Source organism: Quercus lobata, chromosome 12 (genome assembly GCF_001633185.2).
Source record: "Quercus lobata isolate SW786 chromosome 12, ValleyOak3.0 Primary Assembly, whole genome shotgun sequence".
Taxonomy (NCBI): domain Eukaryota; kingdom Viridiplantae; phylum Streptophyta; class Magnoliopsida; order Fagales; family Fagaceae; genus Quercus; species Quercus lobata.
Window position 1 is genome coordinate 33468047 of NC_044915.1, and position 19470 is coordinate 33487516.

General features: G+C 41.8%; 1 pseudogene; it reads left to right on the plus strand.

Annotated features, from left to right (window-relative positions):
* Nucleotides 1-17427: 17427 nt before the first annotated feature.
* Nucleotides 17428-18929, plus strand: LOC115970763 (annotated as a pseudogene).
* Nucleotides 18930-19470: the final 541 nt, after the last annotated feature.

Below are 19470 nucleotides of genomic sequence, written 5' to 3' on the forward strand. Positions count from 1 at the left end.
CTCTCTCCTTCAATCTAAACGGACCATAACTAAAGAAAAATTTCGGAAAAAAGGTTATTATATATTAAAAAAAATATCTACTATAAATGTCTAAAAGTCCCAAGTTGAATCATATCAACAAATTATTATAATTTTGCAATTCGACTAGTATTTATTGGTATTTCTAATAAAGTTCTACATAATTGAAATCTTCCCTCACCCGACTATCTAGTTAAAATCAAAAAATCAAAAAAAAAAAAAAATCAAAAGAAACCCATTTACTACTTATCATAAATTAGTATAATTGGGTCTGTAAACTCTCTACCCACTTTGACCACTTCGTCCGAAACATTGAAACCATTCTGAACGGTAACTCACTTTGTCTGAAACATTGAAACCATTCTCTTCCTATTTTCGGATTGGTTTCCGACGACTCCAGGCGTAGCCCATCTTCGCCGACACCAATAGAACCCCAGTCAAAGATAATATTATGATTACTATATGAGTTCTGTGATTTTCCTTTCCAGAATGTTGAAAATATCAATTTCATTGTTTGGGTAGCTTAGCTACTGGAAACTTGGCCTTTGCCCGGGAAATGTTGGATGAACTGCAAAAGCTAGATTTGGCAAATTATAATGATTTATGCATCTCAATCTCAATTTACATCTGGTTATCTGTGTTCTTATTATTAAATGTCAAAGAGTCTTAGAGTTCGTGTTACTATTTTGCAGAATGTGGAATTACTATTAAAGCCTTTGAATTTACATCCAGTCCAGTCAAAGACGATAATTGACAAGTTTGCTGCTGTGGGAATACTCCAGGTAATATTCATTCTTCTATACATTCCATCAAAAATTCAAATGATTCACTGTGCTTTACATATTTAACACGGAATTCATCAATGTAAAATGCAATGGACTCCAATTGTTATATTAAGTTAAGCACAATGTACTCATCCATGTGCTATCAGACAACAAACTGGTATGATTAGAGATCTAGATATTAATGTCTATTTAAATTGTAATACATTCAAGATTTACCCTGGTAGGATTAGAGATTTACATATTAAAAAATTTATAAATCGTAATATAGGCAAAAGGTGACTAAAATGTACGAAGTTTGATTACTGAAAGTAAAAAAGACGGAATAACGCTGGCAGTAAGAAAGCAGGCCATAGTAATTATTATTATTATTATTATTATTTGGGGGTATCTTGCCTATAGAACTTTCAACATTCTGAAAAGTTAAAGATCTTTTGAAGTCTTAAATAGACTAAATCTGAGAATAGTTATGCAATATTTGAACAGTTAGTTTGAAGGTATTTTCAGAGCAGTTATTCTGAATTCAGAGCTGTCTCATATGCTGGCATTTTGAGCAGGGATACCTGGATTATGTTAGCAGGAAGATGAAGTTGGAAGCAGCAGAGTAAGATGTCTCTAAATGGATGTAAGTTACTTGTTATTCATGTACATAACAGGACTGTTTAATGAATGTTGTACTCACAAGTCACAACATAGATGTACCTCTGTTTTTGAGTTTCACAATTTCCTTAGCTTTTGCTTTGTAATTTTTTGAACTGTGTGTTCATCATCATGGACATGAAGTTTTTTGATTTTTTTAATAGATCAATTTTACTTATAATAAAAAAAGAGAAAAAAGTCACAAGTCACAACATAGTCGTTGAAGCAATATTATGTGACAATTTAGTCCATAGTCATGTTTCACTTGAGTTGCCCTGAAATCATGGTCCTACAGGAATAAAAAATTGCAATTTTTTATATTTTAAAACTGTCTATTCATTAAAATTACATGTCTTTGATATTTTAACCTGATGAATTACTATAGGCTATAGCTCACTACAAGCCAGGCATCGGGGGGGGGGGGGGGGGTGGGTGGAGTGCAAAAAAAGGTGGGGCTGTGGATGCATGGAGCATTTATTGAAGACTGCTACAAACCAAATGGATTATTTAAATCTTTACATGCTCTATAATTTGTTGTAAAATTTGTTAATGAATGTGATGGGAATCTTATGAATGTAACTTTTTTTTTTTAATAAAAAAATTCTGTTAGAAATAAAAAAGCTCCCTCTAAAATTTAAAAATTTCACCTGTCACTCGGTCAAAAAGAAATTTTGGTTCTTTATTTTTTTTTTCTTGAGTATTTTATTATCTTTTTTGATTCAAGGATGAATTCCTATCTTTGTTATTAAATCTTCAATTTTGTAGCCATCCTGACAAATTGATATCAAATAAAGTCTCTTATTTATCTATATATAATTTAGGGTTAATTACAATTTGCTCACTTGTGGTTTGGCTGAAATTTAAGTTGTCTATTCGTGATTTGAAATTTAACACTTTACCCACATAAGGTTAGTTCAGTTACGGTTCCATAACCCACCTCTAGAAAAAATGAGGCTAAATATGTATTTTTGCTTCATTTTATGTCTCTCTCCTCTCAAAACATAAAAAAGATAAAAGAATAAGAGAAAACAAGATCAAAAAAATGATGGTTTGGTAAAAATTGAAAAAAAAAAAAAAACATTAGCAATTTGAGCACATGTTCCTTGTGTCTGCCATTCCAAAGAAACTGCAACATTAGTGCATGGTGAAAGATCCATCTTCATTAAAACTTGTTGCGGTTCCTTGTCTTCTTTGGCTGTCTTGAGGAGTTATTGCTTTTGAAAATCTTTGTAGCACTTGGAGAACAGGTTTTGTGTTTCCACAGATCCATAAAAGCCGCAACCATTGGCGCAGAGAGACCGTTCCATGTTCTTAAGATTCGCCTGCAAATCTATCTTTCTAACATGTTTCTCGCTCGTCTAATTGCTACTAATTGTTCCTAGACTCAGAATTTTTTGCGATTGAAAGCTAACCAAAGAGGTTGTATATATAATGGCCAGTGGAGTTGGGAAAAAGGAATCCTAAGTCAATTTCGTGTGAAGAGTTTGATGAACCCACCGACTAGATTATTTATTTATTTTATTTTTATAAATATCTTTTAAATTAGGACTTGGGATTAAAATGTCTTTTGAATGTTTTCTTCTCAAAGTTGGATGCTTGATAAAATTTTAGTCATAAACGGTGCCTTGATAAAAAAAAAGAAAATCCAAACTACTGATTAGTTTTATAGTGGTAATGTTTGTTAATTTTTTCAAAACTCTCACTTTTTGATCTTATTTCCTCTTATTCTTTTATGTTTTTTTATGTTTTGAGAGGAGAGAAACATAAAATTGAGCAAAAATATTTATTTAGCCTCATTTTTAACAGAAGTGAGTTACAAAACTCTAACTGAGCTAATCTTAGGTGGGTAAATTGTCAAATTTCAAACTTTCAAACCATGGATAAATTGTCAAATTTCAAACCATGGATAGGCAACTTAAATTCCAGACAAACCACAGGTAGGTAAGTTGTAATTAGCCAAACCAAAGGTAGGCAACTCAAATAAAGTCTTTTATTTATCTATATATAATTTATATAGTAAAAATATATAAAAGATGAAGAGTATCATTTATTATTACTACATTTATGTTGAGTTACATTAGCGGTCATGTCATCATTTTCTTTTCATCCTTAAAAAGAGAAATTTATTAATGTATACAATAATGTATTATGTCTTTATATATTCTCAAAACTAATTGTAACTTACCAATCATGATAAAATAATCACTTTTTACTACCATGATTTTATACATTCTTGAACCTTTTTATTTTTGGAGAAAATATATATTCTTGAACCTAAATGTTAATTATAATAATAATAATAAAAATACATGTACTATGAATACCTTGGGCGAAGTCACTATTTATTTATTTATTTTGTTTATACTCACCAAAAAAAATCTTATTTCACCATTGTATTCATAATCGTATGCTACTGCAGTATTCAAGACTAGGTTGAAAGGTCCAGTTCCGCTCCTACCTAGTGAACCATATGTCATTTTCATTAATTTTAAGAGATAAAGATAATAAACACCTAGTTCGATCCATTTTGGGTGAGTATAAACTAAAAAATAAATAAAATTATCTTTATTGTCTCTATACCTTAAAGTTGATGAAAATGACTTATGGTTCTTTAAGTTTTAAATTGGACACTTCAACCTTGCATTGAATAATAAATTTAAAACTTAAAAATTTTAGTTCTACCAAAAGAAATTAAGAAAATATAATATATAATAACAATAATTAAAAGAATATGGACCATATCAAAAAGTATAATATCAATCAAAAACACCAAAAATAATAAAATTATATATTTGTAAAGATAGAGAAATAGAAATTAATTTTATAAATTGATTAATTTTAGAGAGAACAAATTATCTATAATAAAATTTAGAGAAAAAATTATATGTAAGGACTCGATTTGTAATGACCCCAAATTGGTTTATTGGATTCGAACGTTAAGGGCCCAAACAATAAAATTTGTAGAGAGTGGGCTAAAAGGCTAGGCCTTGGTCACCGAATAGTGGTTAGCCATGGTGTTCATGATAATCGCACAAAGGTGAACTAAATTTGCCCTTGGACCTCGTCCGATGAGCTTAATGTTCTTATTATTCCTTTCACTCTTGGTTACAATCGGTCCAGCCCCCCTTTTGGCGTATGAATTCTTACATTATATAGCCCCTCTCAGTTGATCCTGACCTTCCATCTGTTGATCAGGCAAGTAACTACTCGAGTGCCTGTCCCATCAGCCGCCTCCCCCCATTTTCTGTTAGTTGCAATAACCGAAGCCACACTGTTTAGGGGTCTTTTCCCATCAATGTGGCTAGGACGTTTGTTGGCACATTAAATGCAGAGGTGACGTCTTTTCCTTGAATCACTCTCACACTGTACCCCTGTGCGAGTCTCATTCTACTCGCCTTTTCTTCTGGGAGCACTTTGGGGGCTGCCTTTGATGACGTGTCGTTCTTCCCTTCTAGGCCTTGGGATGCCGAGGACAGGGTCATCCTCGGCTGCATCTCTAGGCCATTTGGACTTTCGCTGCATGTCCTCGGCAACGACTCTCCTCGGCGCGGGCCTTGGGCCCTAATGGAAAGTGGGCCGGGACCACAAATTCTCTGGCCCCACAATAGTCCCTCAAAATCCTGCTGTCCGGATCCTCGGACGGAGATGAGGGTTTTGATGACATCAAGCCTCTATCATAGCTTGTCACTCCTTGTCATTTATCAGTTCCAGAGACTCTTCATCTGCCCGAGACATGTTCTTAGAGCCTTGGTAGGTCAAACGTGTCTTCATTAAATGCGGGCGGCTTTGTGCTTCCCATGTTCAACGACGCGATGGTAATCTAACGGTGGAGATTTCCTTACCTTTATGGGCGGGAAAATTCACGCAGTTACTTTTGATGGGAGGTATAAATAATTTTTAGAACTGGTTTGTCTCTTTACTTTCGCACTTAAGAGTTCTAGCGCACATATCCTGGGTTCAGTCAAACTTCCATCCAAATTCAAGTCTATCTCCAGCATAAAAAGCCTGTCCGAGGAACCTTTCCTCCTTTCTGTAAGTTTTCTGCTCTCACTAACTCGTGCTTTTCCTCTTCTGGGTTTATTTTTCTCTTGTTCCTCTCCCTCTCTCGTCATCCCTTGAGTCTGTTTAGTAGTTCCTAGAGATGGTTAAATTAAAAAAGTTGGTTGAGACTGAAGAGGCGATGGAAAAGTTTATCACCGACTATAGGATACCCCCCAACATAAGTTTGAGATACTGCAAGGAGGGGGAGTGGCATTTTAAGAGAAAGACGGGCGAGGTGGTAATTCCCCTTCTTGCTTTCATAGAGGGGGGTATGAGAATCCCTATGGGGTCGGTAATGAGGAGTTACCTTAGGCATTTCCGATTAACTCCCACCCAGTGCGCTGCTAATGTGTTTAGGATTCTGGGTTGTGCAGATGCCTTAAACGAAAAAATGGCGCTAAGACTAACCCATTATGATGTAAATTGGTGCTACAACCTCCAACATTTGAGGGGCAAATCCTACTACATGAATACAAGAGACGATAGGGTTCGGCTAATCCAATGCCTCCCCGAGTCCAACAAAGGATTGAACAAGGACTTTCTTATTGTATCTGGGGAGTGGCACAATGGCCTTCCTTGCCCAATTGTGGAGGGAGAACCAGGTGGGGTGTAGAGAGTAGGAGGGGGCCAATCTTTTGCACCGTCTTAATTTTGTGTGGTTCGGTTACTAACTATGAACATGCCCCTTTTTTTTTTTTTTTTACAGATCCACACGCCTTTCACCGGCACTTTCATCTGGTCAACCGGGTGGATTTGGAGACTGTTCTCTAAGCGGCGGTTTTTGTAAATGACGAGGATGGTCAAGTCAGAGTCGCTCACAAAATCTTAGGGTACGATCCCATCCAGAAGTCATTTGCCGCCCCAAAGCACGTGATTAGAGCTAACGATCCTCGGCTTCAGAAAATCACTGTAGTCGAGTATGGGTTTTTGATCTCTGAAGGATCTCCTATCCCGGAAGGCATCCCGTTGACGGGCTCTTCTCCCTCTCACCAAGCAGCAGAGGACGAAGGTGATTTGGGTCTGTCCGAAGAGGGATTTGGGGTATTTGACCAAACTGACCCATCCGAGGATCCTCCCAGTGACCTAGGTGACCCTGACTTGTCCGAAGTGGAATTGTTGTTAGTGGGAACATCCTCTCGGGCGGAGATGGGTCTTAAGAGAAAGCCCCCGACCAGCTTATTCGACCTCATTGAGGGTCAGCCGGGGAAGGGTGCACAGGGAAAGTTGCAATCCAATGTTCCAACTCCCCCACCCCAGCCCCAGCCTATCCAGAATAGGTCTTCTCCTTCCAGGTTGCAGCCACAATCTCCAGGCCCCAAACTTCCTGCTCCTCCCCAATCAGCTCTGCCTCATCGGCCTGAGCCCGCCGACCCAAAGAGAAAGAAGAGTCCCAAGGGTAAGGAACCAATGGATGGGAGGAAATCCCAATCCTCTCGAGAGTAGGACGAAGCCCCGCGAGCTCAAAAACAGTTAAAGATCGGGCATCAAGGCTAGGGGAAAGGGGTCGATGCCCAATCCGTGCCGAGTGCTTGGCTTCCTGCCCCAATGCTCCACGGGGAGCCATTGATGGAAAATGCATCCATGAGGAACCTTGGAGACGGCGAAGGTGCTTATGTAGCCGACGCGTTAGAGAGGGCCCTGCTGCTTCCCACTGATATGGAAGAGTTGAAAAACATGAGGATGCAGGAGGTTTTCCTCAGCGCGAAGAGGTACCTGGGTATGGTAAGGCTCCTAAAATCTATAACTCCGTCGAATCTTGCTCCTAGATTCTTATTCATAATGTGTTTGTCTTAATTGATAGGTTGTCTAGGCCACCTATAGGATGGAGGAAGAAGCTAAGAGGCAGAGTAAGACCGCAGAGCTTGAGCGCAATAAACGTATAGAGGCTACGCGAACCCTCAAAAATTCCGAGGCTGGCCTCGCGAAGGCCAGGGAGGACTTAAAGGAGGTAACCAGAGCCAGGGATAGTGCTGAGGCAGGTTTGACTGGTGCCCAAAAACAGGCCAAGGAATAGACGAGGTGCCTATTTGCTGCCGAAGAGCAATTGGAGACTGCTAAGGAGCAGATCAGTGATTTAAAGAAGAAACTGATCGAGGCAGACAATGCTAAGGGCGTGACGGAATGGGCCAGGGATGAGGCCGTGAGGGCCAAGACAGAGGCTGAGTTTATCAAGACTGAGACCGAAACTACTAAGGACAAGGCCGAGGAGGAGGCTTATGATGCGGGGGTGGCTGAAACCCAGGCCATCCTTAAAACTCAAATCCCTGGTGTATGCAGGCTATACTGCTCCCAAGTTTGGAATGAGGCTCTCAAACGAGCTGGGGTGGAGGCTTCATCCGACTTGTGGAAGGCGGAGAGCCTGTTTTATCCTCCGGCCATCTGCGAGACCGCCTCCACCAACTCAGAGACTGTGAGCGCTCCGCAGGAGACTGAGGCTGCTCGGCCGGAAGCTACTCAGGTCGTTCTCACTCCGGACGAGCCGACTAAGGAAGGAGAGCTTCATGGAGCGCCAGAAATACCTGGAGGTCCGACTCTTGAGGTGTCCCAGGAAGCTGCCAAGTCCACAGTCAGTGCTCGGATCACTGATGCCGAGGAGCCGGCCCTCTTGGTTCAGTACTTTCAAGCCATTCCCCTTGTTGATGTCTCCGTGGGCATCGAGACTAATCCTGCTCAGCCCTCCCAGGAAGGGGATGTCTCTCAGGGTCCCGAGGATAATCTTGCTTAGCCCAAAAAGTGGCCAAAACGAAATTGAAGAAGTAGAAGTTTTGGCCAACTTTTGCATTTGTTTTTAGTTTAAATATTAATTAGTTTCCCTTTTATTTTGAGGACTTTAGAGTTTGCTTGTAATTAAACTCTTTGACCACATGTATGAAATTCTTTTCTTCCTTTTTCCTTTAAATTACATGTTCGTTGCCCTTGCCGATATTTATTATTGTTGTGAATCTCATGGTTTTTGAACTAGTTATCTTAATATGTATGAATGGTTGCGCATATGATATATTTGGGATCACATCCCAAAATTCTAACTTACCCGCGCCCATGGGGCGTTGAATTTGTATCTAAACATACTCCTGGGGAACTAAAGGCATCATCTGAGGTGCCTTGTGCGTTGTTGGGCCGTGTCCGGTACTTAGATTTTCTTGGAGTATCTAGTTTCCCCATGGGTTTGAGTCCGAGGACCATACAAGACATTGGTTCTGTCCAAAACTTATATTTTCTCAAAGTAGTCGGTTTCCCCATAGGTTTGAGTCCGAGGACTATGCAAGACCTTGGTTCTGTCCAAAACTTATATTTTTTTTCTCAAAGTAGTTGGTTTCCCCATAAGTTTAAGTCCGAGGACCATGCAAGACCTTGGTTCTGTCCAAAACTTATATTTTTTCTCAAGGTAGTTGGTTTCCCCATATGTTTGAGTCCGAGGACCATGCAAGACCTTGGTTCTATCCAAAACTTATATTTTTTCTCAAAGTAGTTGGTTTCCCCATAGGTTTGAGTCCGAGGACTATGCAAGACCTTGGTTCTGTCCAAAACTTATATTTTCTCAAAATAGTTGGTTTCCCCATAGGTTTGAGTTCGAGGACCATACAAGATTTTGGTTCTGTCCAAAACTTAAATTTTGTTTTCAAAGTAGTTAGTTTCTCTATAGGTTTGAGTCCGAGAACCATACAAGACCTTGGTTCTGTCCAAAACTTATATTTTTTTTCAAAGTAGTTGGTTTCCCCATAAATTTGAGTCCGAGGACCATGCAAGACCTTAGTTCTGTCCAAAACTTATATTTTTTCTCAAAGTAGTTGGTTTCCCCATAGGTTTGAGTCCGAGGACCATGCAAGACCCTAATTTTGTCCAAAACTTATAATTTTTCTCAAAGTAGTTGGTTTCCCCATAGGTTTGAGTCCAAGGACCATGCAAGACCTTGGTTCTGTTCAAAACTTATATTTTCTCAAAGTAGTTGGTTTCACCATAGGTTTGAGTCCGAGGACCATGTAAGACCTTGGTTCTGTCCAAAATTTATATTTTTTTTTCAAAGTAGTTGGTTTTCCCATAGGTTTGAGTCCGAGGACCATACAAAACCTTGGTTCTGTCCAAAACTTATATTTTTTTTTCAAAGTAGTTGGTTTCCCCATAGGTTTGAGTCCGAGGACCATGCAAGACCTTGGTTCTGTCCAAAACTTATATTTTTTTTTCAAAGTAGTTGGTTTCCCCATAGGTTTGAGTCCGAGGATCATGCAAGACCTTGGTTCTGTCCAAAACTTATATTTTCTCAAAGTAGTTGGTTTCCCTATAGGTTTGAATCTGAGGACCATGTAAGACCTTGGTTCTGTTCAAAACTTATATTTTCTCAAAGTAGTTGGTTTCCCCATAGGTTTGAGTCCGAGAACCATGCAAGACCTTGGTTCTATCCAAAACTTATATTTTTTTTTCAAAGTAGTTTGTTTCCCCATAGGTTTGAGTCCGAGGACCAAACAAGACTTTGGTTTTGTCCAAAACTTATATTTTCTCTCAAAGCAATTGGTTTCCCCATAGGTTTGAGTCCGAGGACCATATAAGACCTTGATTCTGTCCAAAACTTATATTTTTTCTCAAAGTAGTTGGTTTCCCCATAGGTTTGAGTCCGAGGACCATGCAAGACCTTAGTTCTGTCAAAAACTTATATTTTCTCAATGACTCGAGGATTAGCCCTTCGACTGAGGTGCGGGGCGTTGACTTGATGTTGGAAGCCCCTAGAACTGCCCGTGTCACTGGTGCTTCAAAGTGTAGCCCCTAGTGGAACTTTATATTAGGGCAACAACAACGTACTGCTGGAAATGATTGAGGGGCTTTCACAGACCCTTGTAACTATAGCGTGCTGTTGAGAAATGATGGAGGGGCTTTCGCAGACCCTTGTTTGATAGGAGTTTGATCCTACCACCGCCTGTGCCAACGTACAAGCCTTCCCACAGACGGCGCCAATTGTAAGGACTCGATTTGTAACGACCCCAAATTGGTTTATTGGGTTTGAACGTTAAGGGCTCAAACAATAAAATTTGTAGAAAGTGGGCTAAAAGGCTAGGCCTTGGTCACCGGATAGTGGTTAGCCATGGTGTTCATGATAATCGCACAAAGGTGAACTAAATTTGTCCTTGGACCTCGTCCGATGAGCTTAATGTTCTTATTATTCCTTTCACTTTTGGTTACAATCGGTCCAGCCCCCCTTTTGGCGTATGAATTCTTACATTATATAGCCCCTCTCAGTTGATCCTGACTTTCCATCTGTTGATCAGGCAGGTAACTACTCGAGTGCCTGTCCCATCAGCCGCCTCCCCCTACTTTCTGTTAGTTGTAATAACCGAAGCCACACTGTTTAGGGGTCTTTTCCTATCAATGTGGCTAGGACTTTTGTTGGCGCATTCAATGCGGAGGTGACGTCTTTTTCTTGAACCACCTGTACCCCCATGCGAGTCCCATTCTACTCGCCTTTTCTTTTGGGAGCACTTTGGGGGCTGCCTTTGATGACGTGTCGTTCTTCCCTCCTAGGCCTTGGAATGCCAAGGACAGGGTCATCCTCGGCTGCATCTCTAGGCTATTTGGACTTTCGCTGCATGTCTTCGGCAACGACTTTCCTCGGCGCGGGCCTTGGGCCCTAATGGAAAGTGGGCCAGGACCACAAATTCCATTAGGAAGCCCCCAAAGCGCTCCCAAAAGAAAAGGCGAGTAGAATAGGACTCGCACGGGGGTACAGTGTGGGAGCGGTTCAAGGAAAAGACGTCACCTCTACATTGAATACGCCAACAAACGTCCTAGCCACATTGATGGGAAAAGACCCCTGAACAGTGTGGCTTCGGTTATTGTAACTAACAGAAAGTGGGGGAAGGCGGCTGATGGGACAGGCACTCGAGTAGTTACCTGCCTGATCAACAGGTGGAAGGTCAGGATCAACTGAGAGGGGCTATATAATGTGAGAATTCATGCGCCAAAGAAGGGATAAGGTATCGACTCTTGAACCATTGTAACTGAAAGTAAAAGGAATAATAAGAACATTAAACTCATCGGACGAGGTCCAATGACCAGAGCCGCTCAGGCCGTGCCAGAGAGAAAGTCTTCTTGGACAGACTCAGTTCACCTCTGTGCGACCGCCATGAATACCATGACTAACCACTATCTGGTGACCATGGCCTAACCTTTTAGCCCACTCTCTACAAATTTATTGTTTGGGCCTTTAACGTTCGAACCCAATATACCAATTTGGGATAGCTATAAATTGAGTCCTTACAATTGGCGCCGTCTGTGGGGAGGCTTGTGCGTTGGCGCAGACGGCGGTTAGTCATGGTAGGATCAAGCCCTTGTTTGGTTGTTACCTTAACTCAGCTCCAACCTAGGGCTACACTTCGAAGTGCCAGTGGCACGGGCAGTTCTAGGGGCTTCTAACATCAAGTCTATGCCCCACACCTTTGTCAAGGGGCTAATCCTCGCGGGTCCAGTAGCCCAACTCATCGAATTCGTATAAGTGTTGGACAGAATCAAGGTCTTGCATGGTCCTCAAACTCAAACCTATGGGGAAACCAACTACTTCAAAAAATATAAGTTTTGGACAGAACCAAGGTCTTGCATGGTCCTCGGACTCAAACCTATGGGGAAACCAACTACATCAAGAAAATCTAAGTTTTGGACTGAACCAAGGTCTTGCATGGTCCTCGGACTCAAACCTATGGGAAAACCAACTACTTCAAAAAATATAAGTTTTGGACTGAACCAAGGTCTTGCATGGTCCTCAGACTCAAACCTATGGGGAAACCAACTACTTCAAGAAAATCTAAGTTTTGGACAGAACCAAGGTCTTGTATGGTCCTCGGACTCAAACCTATGGGGAAACCAACTACTTCAAAAAATATAAGTTTTGGACAGAACTAAGGTCTTGCATGGTCCTCGGACTCAAACCTATGGGGAAATCAGCTACTTCAAGAAAATCTAAGTTTTGGACAGAATCAAGGTTTTGCATGGTTCTCGGACTCAAACCTATTGGGAAACCAACTACTTCAAGAAAGTTTAAGTTTTGGACAGAATCAAGGTCTTGTATGGTTCTCGGACTCAAACCTATGGGGAAACCAACTACTTTAGGAAAGTCTAAGTTTTGGACAGAACCAAGGTTTTGTATGGTCTTCGGACTCAAACTTATAGGGAAACCAATTACTACAAAAAGAAAGTGCTAGACAAAACCAAGATCTTGCATGGTCCTCGAACTCAAACCTATGGGGAAACTAGATACTCCAAGAAAATCTAAGTACTAGACACAGCCTAACAACATGCTCGGCACCTCGGATGATGCCTTTAGTTCCCCAGAAGTATGTCTAGATACAAATTCAACGCCCCATGGGCGTGGGTAAGTTAGAATTCTGGGATGTGATCCCAAATATATCATATGCACAACCATTCATACATGTTAAGATAACTAGTTCAAAAACCATGAGATTCGCAACAATAGTAAATATCAGCAAGGGCAACGAACATGTAATTTAAAGGAAAAAGGAAGAAAAGAATTTCATACATGTGGTCAAAGAGTTTAATTACAAGCAAACTCCAAGGTCCTCAAAACAAAAAGGAAACTAATTAACAATTAAACTAGAAACAAATACAAAAGTTGGCCAAGACTCCTACTTCTTCAATTTTGTTTTGGCCACTTCCTGGGGAGGCTGAGCATGACTAGCCTCAAGACCCTGAGAGACATCCCCTTTCTGGGGAGGCCGAGCAGTGTTAGCCTCAAGGCCCTCGAAGACATCAGCAAGGGGAATGGCCTGAAGGGGCTGAACCAAGAGGGCCGGCTCCTCGACGTCAGAGACCTGAGCACTGACTGTGGACTTGGCAGCCTCTTAAGACACCTCAAGATTCAAACCTCCAGGTGTTTCTGTCACTCCATGAAGCTCTCCTCCCTTAGTCGGCTCGTCAGGAGTCAGAACGAGCTGAGCAACTTCCGGCTGAGCAGCCTTAATCTCCTGTGGAGCGCTCACAGTCTCTGAGTTGGCGGAGGCGGTCTCGTAGATTGTCAGAGGATAAAACACGTTTTCCGCCTTCCATAAGTCGGACGAAGCCTCCACCCCAGCTCGTTTGAGGGCCTCATTCCAAACCTAGGAGTAGTATAGCCTGCATACACCAGGGATTTGAGCTTTAAGGATGGTTTGGGTTTCAGCCACCCCCGCATCGTAAGCCTCCTCCTCGGCCTTGTCCTTGGAAGTTTCGGCCTCCGTCTTGGCAAACCTAGCTTCTGTCTTAGCCCTCACAGTTTCGTCCCTGGCCTATTCTGCCACGCCCTTAGCATTCTTTGCCTCGATCAGTTTCTTCTTTAAATCACTGATCTGCTCCTTGGAGATCTCCAATTGCTCCTCGGCAGCAAGTAGGCGCCTCGTCAGATCCTTGGCCTATTTTTGGGCACCGGTCAAACCTGCCTCAGCACTATCCCTGGCCCTAGTCACCTCCTTTAAGTCCTCCCTGGCCTTTGCGAGGTCAGCCTCAGAATTTTTGAGGGTTTGCGCAGCCTGTATACGTTTATTACGCTCAAGTTCTGCAGACTTACTCTGCCCCTTAGCTTCTTCCTCCAGACTATAAGTGGCCTGGACAGCCTGCCAATTGAGACAAACACATTATGAACGAGAATCTAGGAGCAAGAGTCGACGGAGTCATAGGTTTTAGGAGCCTTACCATACCCAGGGTACCTCTTCACGCTAAGGAAAACCTCCTACATTCTCATATTCTTCAACTCTTTCATATCAATGGGAAGCAGCAGGGTCCTCTCTAACGCGTCGGCCGCATAAGCGCCTTCGCCGTCTCCAAGGTTCCTCATGGATGCATCTTCCATCAATGGCTCCCCATGGAGCATTGGCGCAGGAAGCCAAGCACTCAGCGCGGATTAGGCATCGATCCCTTTCCCCAGGCCTTGATGCCCGATCTTTAACTGTTTTTAAGCTCGTGGGTTTTCGTCCTCCTCTCGAGAGGATTGGGATTTCCCCCCATCCATTGGTTCCTTACCCTTGGGACTCCTCTTTCTCTTTGGGTCGGTGGGCTCAGGCCGAGGAGGCAGAGTTGATTGGGGAGGAGCAGGAAGTTTGGGGCGGGGAGTTTGTGGCTGCGATCTGGAAGGAGAAGACCTATTCTGGACAGGCTGGGGCTGGGGTGGGGGAGTTGGAACATTGGATTGCGATTTTCTCTGTGCACCCTTCCCCGGCTGACCCTCAATGAGGTCGAACAAGCTGGTCGGGGGCTTTCTCTTAAGACCCATCTCTGCCCGAGAGGATGTTCCCACTGACAACAGTTCCCGCTTCGGACAAGTCAGGGTCACCCAAGTCACCGGAAGGATCCTCGGATGGGTCAGCTTGGTCAAATATCCCGAACCCCTCTTCGAACAGACCCAAATCACCTTCGTTCTCCACTGCTTGGTGAGACGGGGAAGAGCCCGCCAATGGGATGCCCTCCGGGACAAGAAATCCTTCAGAGATCAAAAACCCGTGCTCGACTACAGTGATTTTCTGAAACTGAGAATTGTTAGCCCTAATCACGTGCTTTGGGGCGGCAAATGACTTCTAGATGGGATTGTAACCTAAGATTTTGTGAGCAGCTCTGATTTGGCCATCCTCGTCGTTTACAAAAACCGCCGCCTTGAGAACGATCTCTAAATCCACCCGGTTGATCAGATGAAAGTGTCGGTGAAAGGTGTGTGGATCTGCAAAAAAAGGCATGTTCATAGTTAGTAACCGAACCACACAAAATTAAGATAGCGCAAAAGATTGGCTCCCTCCTACTCTCTACACCCCACCTGGTTCTCCCTCTACAATTGGGCAAGGAAGGCCATCGTGCCACTCCCCGGATACAATAAGAAAGTCCTTGTTCAATCCTTTGTTGGACTCGGGGAGGCACTGGATTAGCCGAACCCTATCGTCTCTCGTCTTCATGTAGTAAGATTTGCCCCTCAAATGTTGGAGGTTGTAGCATCAATTTACGTCATGATGGGTTAGTCGTAGCCCCTTTTTTTGTTTAAGGCGGCCACACAACCCAGAATCCTAAACACATTAGCAGCGCACTGGGTGGGAGCTAATCGGAAATGCCTAAGGTAACTCCTCATTACCAGCCCCATGGGGATTCTCATACCCCCTTCTATAAAGGCGAGAAGGGGAATCACCACCTCGCCCGTCCTTTTCCTAAGATGCCACTCTCCTTCCTTGCAGTACCTCAAACTTACATTGGGGGGTATTCTATAGTCGACGATGAATTTTTCCATCGCTTCTTCGGTCTCAACCAACTTTTTAAATTTAACCATCTCTAGGAACTACTAAGCAAACTCAGGGGATGACGGGAGAATGAGAGGAACAAGAGAAAAATAAACCCAGAAGAGAGAAAGCACGAGTTAGTGAGAGCAGAAAACTTACAGAAAAGAGGAAAAGTTCCTCGGACAGGCTTTTTATGCTAGAGAGAGACTTGAATTTGGATGGAAATTTGACGGAACCCAGGATATGTGTGCTAGAACTCTCAAGTGCGAAAGTGAAGAGACAAATCAGTTCTAAAAATTATTTATACCTCCCATCAAACGTAACTGCGCGAATTTTCCCGCCCATAAAGGTAAGGAAATCTCCACCATTAGATTACCATCGCACTGTTGAACGTGGGAAGCACAGAGCCGCCCGCATTTAATGAAGACACGTTTCACCTACTAAGGCTCCAAGAACGTGTCTCGGGCAGATGAAGAGTCTCTGGAACTGATAGATGACAAGGATTGACAAGCTATGACAGAGGCTTGATGTCATCAAAACCCTCATCTTCGTCCGAGGAGCCGGACAGCAGGATTTTGAGGGGTTATTGTGGGGCCAAAGAATTTGTGATCCCGGCCCACTTTCCATTAGGGCCTAAGGCCCGCGTCGAGGAGAGTCATTGCCGAGGACATGCAGCGAAAGTCCAAATGGCCTAGAGATGCAGCCGAGGACGACTCTGTCCTCGGCATCCCAAGGCCTAGAAGGAAAGAACGACACGTCATCAAAGGCAGCCCCAAAGCGCTCCCAGAAGAAAAGGCGAGTAGAATAGGACTCGCACGGGGGTACAGTGTAGGAGCGATTCAAGGAAAAGACGTCACCTCCGCATTGAATGCGCCAACAAACATCCTAGCCACATTGATGGGAAATGACCCCTGAACAGTGTGGTTTCGATTATTGCAACTAACAGAAAGTGGGGGAAGGCGGCTGATGGGACAGACACTCGAGTAGTTACCTGCCTGATCAACAGGTGGAAGGTCAGGATCAACTGAGAGGGGCTATATAATGTAAGAATTCATGCGCCAAAGAAGGGCTGAGATATCGACTCTTAAACCATTGTAACCGAAAGTAAAAGGAATAATAAGAACATTAAGCTCATCGGACGAGGTCCAATGACCGAAGCCGCTTAGGCCGTGCCAGAGAGAAAGTCTTCTTGGACAAACTCAGTTCACCTCTGTGCGACCTCCATGAATACCATGACTAACCACTGTCCGGTGACCAAGGCCTAACCTTTTAGCCCACTCTCTACAAATTTATTATTTGGACCTTTAACGTTCGAACCCAATATACCAATTTGGGATCGCTACAAATTGAGTCCTTACAATAACTACTATCTTTATATGTGAAAGTTTAAAATCTTATGCGTTCTATATCCCAGCAATGACACAAATACTCACTTTCTCTATCATTTTGGCTACTACACAATTGTAGTGACCTAACTATTTCAAATTGGGGTGAGGAAGCAAAACCAATACCTATTAATAGCTTCTTTTGCGTCCTACACTCTTTAGCATCCACTTTAAAACCACCAAAACTCATATACATTACTAACCATTCCACCTATATATATCCTTCTCCACTCCAATTATTTGCAAACCAGTACAACCTGCCTCTTTTTCTGTCTCAATTAGAGTTAGTACATGCACATGAATATGGCTTTGAAAGGAATCAAAGTTGTCATTCTTTGGCACTTTGCATTGGCTCTTGTCATTGTTATGCTCTCCACTCCTAATGTTAGTCTTGCTAAGAAAACAAAGATCAATGGCTTGAAAATGAATGTGATTGATCATTGCTAGAGACGGAACCCTGACTGGCAAAGGAATAGACAACAACTTGCCACATGTTCAGCGGGTTATGCTGGGAAGATGACCAATAACATTGGAAGGGACCTCACACAATATGTGGTCATTGATCCTAGTGACAACCCAATAAATCCTAAACCGGGGACCTTAAGATATGGAATAACCATGATCAAAGGGAAAAAATGGACCACATTCCAAAGAAGCATGCGCATTAAACTTGAGAAACCACTTCTCATTAGTAGTTTCACAACCATTGATGGTCGGGGGTGCTAATGTTCACATTGCCAGTAATGCATGTTTGATGATCTATAAGGAATGTAATTTACACATCAAATTTTGTTTTGTTCAAATTTTCACAATTGCTTTGGTAACATGTTATGATTATTAATTAGCACACAATAAAAGTGATATCATTGATGATTTCACATAAAAATTATGTTGTACTAGTTGTGAAATAAATTGTGATGGTTTTCTCCCTAACATTGTTTGTTTCATTTAGAGTTTTTGAGCTGACTAAGTACTAAAATGTACCATATATATAAATAGCAAAACAACATAATCATTCATGGTTTTCGTGTCCACCATTACTAGTCCCAACCACCCAGCACAGTAATGGGTCCAGACTCAGAGATAGTTTCATTGGGTCAAGTTGATGGAGATGCAATCAAACTGGTTACTACATCAAAGGTCTAGCTTGACCATAGTACACTTTATGGGAGTGAGGATGGTCTACTTGATGTAACTCGAGGTTCTACATATATCACCATCTCCAACAACTGGTTCAAAAACCAAGACAAGGTTATGCTTATTGCACATAATGATGGGTTCTTGCATGACAAGAACATGAAGGTCACGGTCATGTACAACCATTTTGGACCTAATTGCAATTAAAGGATGCCAAGGTACGTAATTGATCCTCCACATTCAAGGAATTCTAGACATAAACCAGTCAATCATATATTTATGAACTTGTGCACACAAGTATACTTTGCAGGATTTGATTTGGATATGCACATGTGGTGAACAACCTTTACCAGGGATGGACGCAATATGCTATAGGGGAGGGGGGGGAGCATGAGTCCCTGTGTCAAGAGTCAAGCCAACCTCTTCAATAAAAATACATATACATGTACTAACACATACACAATGCATAATATTAATATTAACAGGTGACGTGGAGAAATGGTGAAAGAGGATCATGGAAATTCTACTTAGTGAATGATGTATTTAAAAATGGAGCTAGATTTATTGAAATAGGTGTTGGTGGGGTAAAGCCAAACTATAACCGTGAACAAGTTTTCCTAGTTGCAGATGCAAAAATAGTGAGGTCATTAACAAATTCAGCATGTGTTTTACGATGCACACCACGATCTAGATGTTGAGGTAAAGAGTTTGAAGAAAAAAATGGAGCATCAACTTGAAGAAGGCTTAATATAGAAAATAAAAAGTGTAATTTATAGGAGTCCAAATCTTCTGTCCCACTTTTCCTGTTCCACTCTATACTCCACCAATAAAAACTTACCACATGTTCACCTAATTAATTAAATACTACTATTAATTAATAACGGTAGTATTAATAAGTCAATAATTATAGTATTTAATTAATTAGGTGAACACGTGGCATGTTTTTATTAGTGGAGTATAGAGTGCAGCAGGAAAAGTGAGACAGAAGATTTGAACTCCAAAAGAGTCCAAATCTTCTGTCCCACTTTTCCTGTTCCACTCTATACTCCACCAATAATATATATGGTCTTAACAACTGAACAACAAATTTTGTATTTTGAGAGTAACTACAAAACAATTGATCTTTGATGAAAAAGAAAAAGGAATTCCATTCGCATCCCAAGTCAACAATGGCATTGAAGACCAATAATGTTAACTAAGTACTCCTATAAATGAGTTCAAATCTTCTGCTTCACTTTT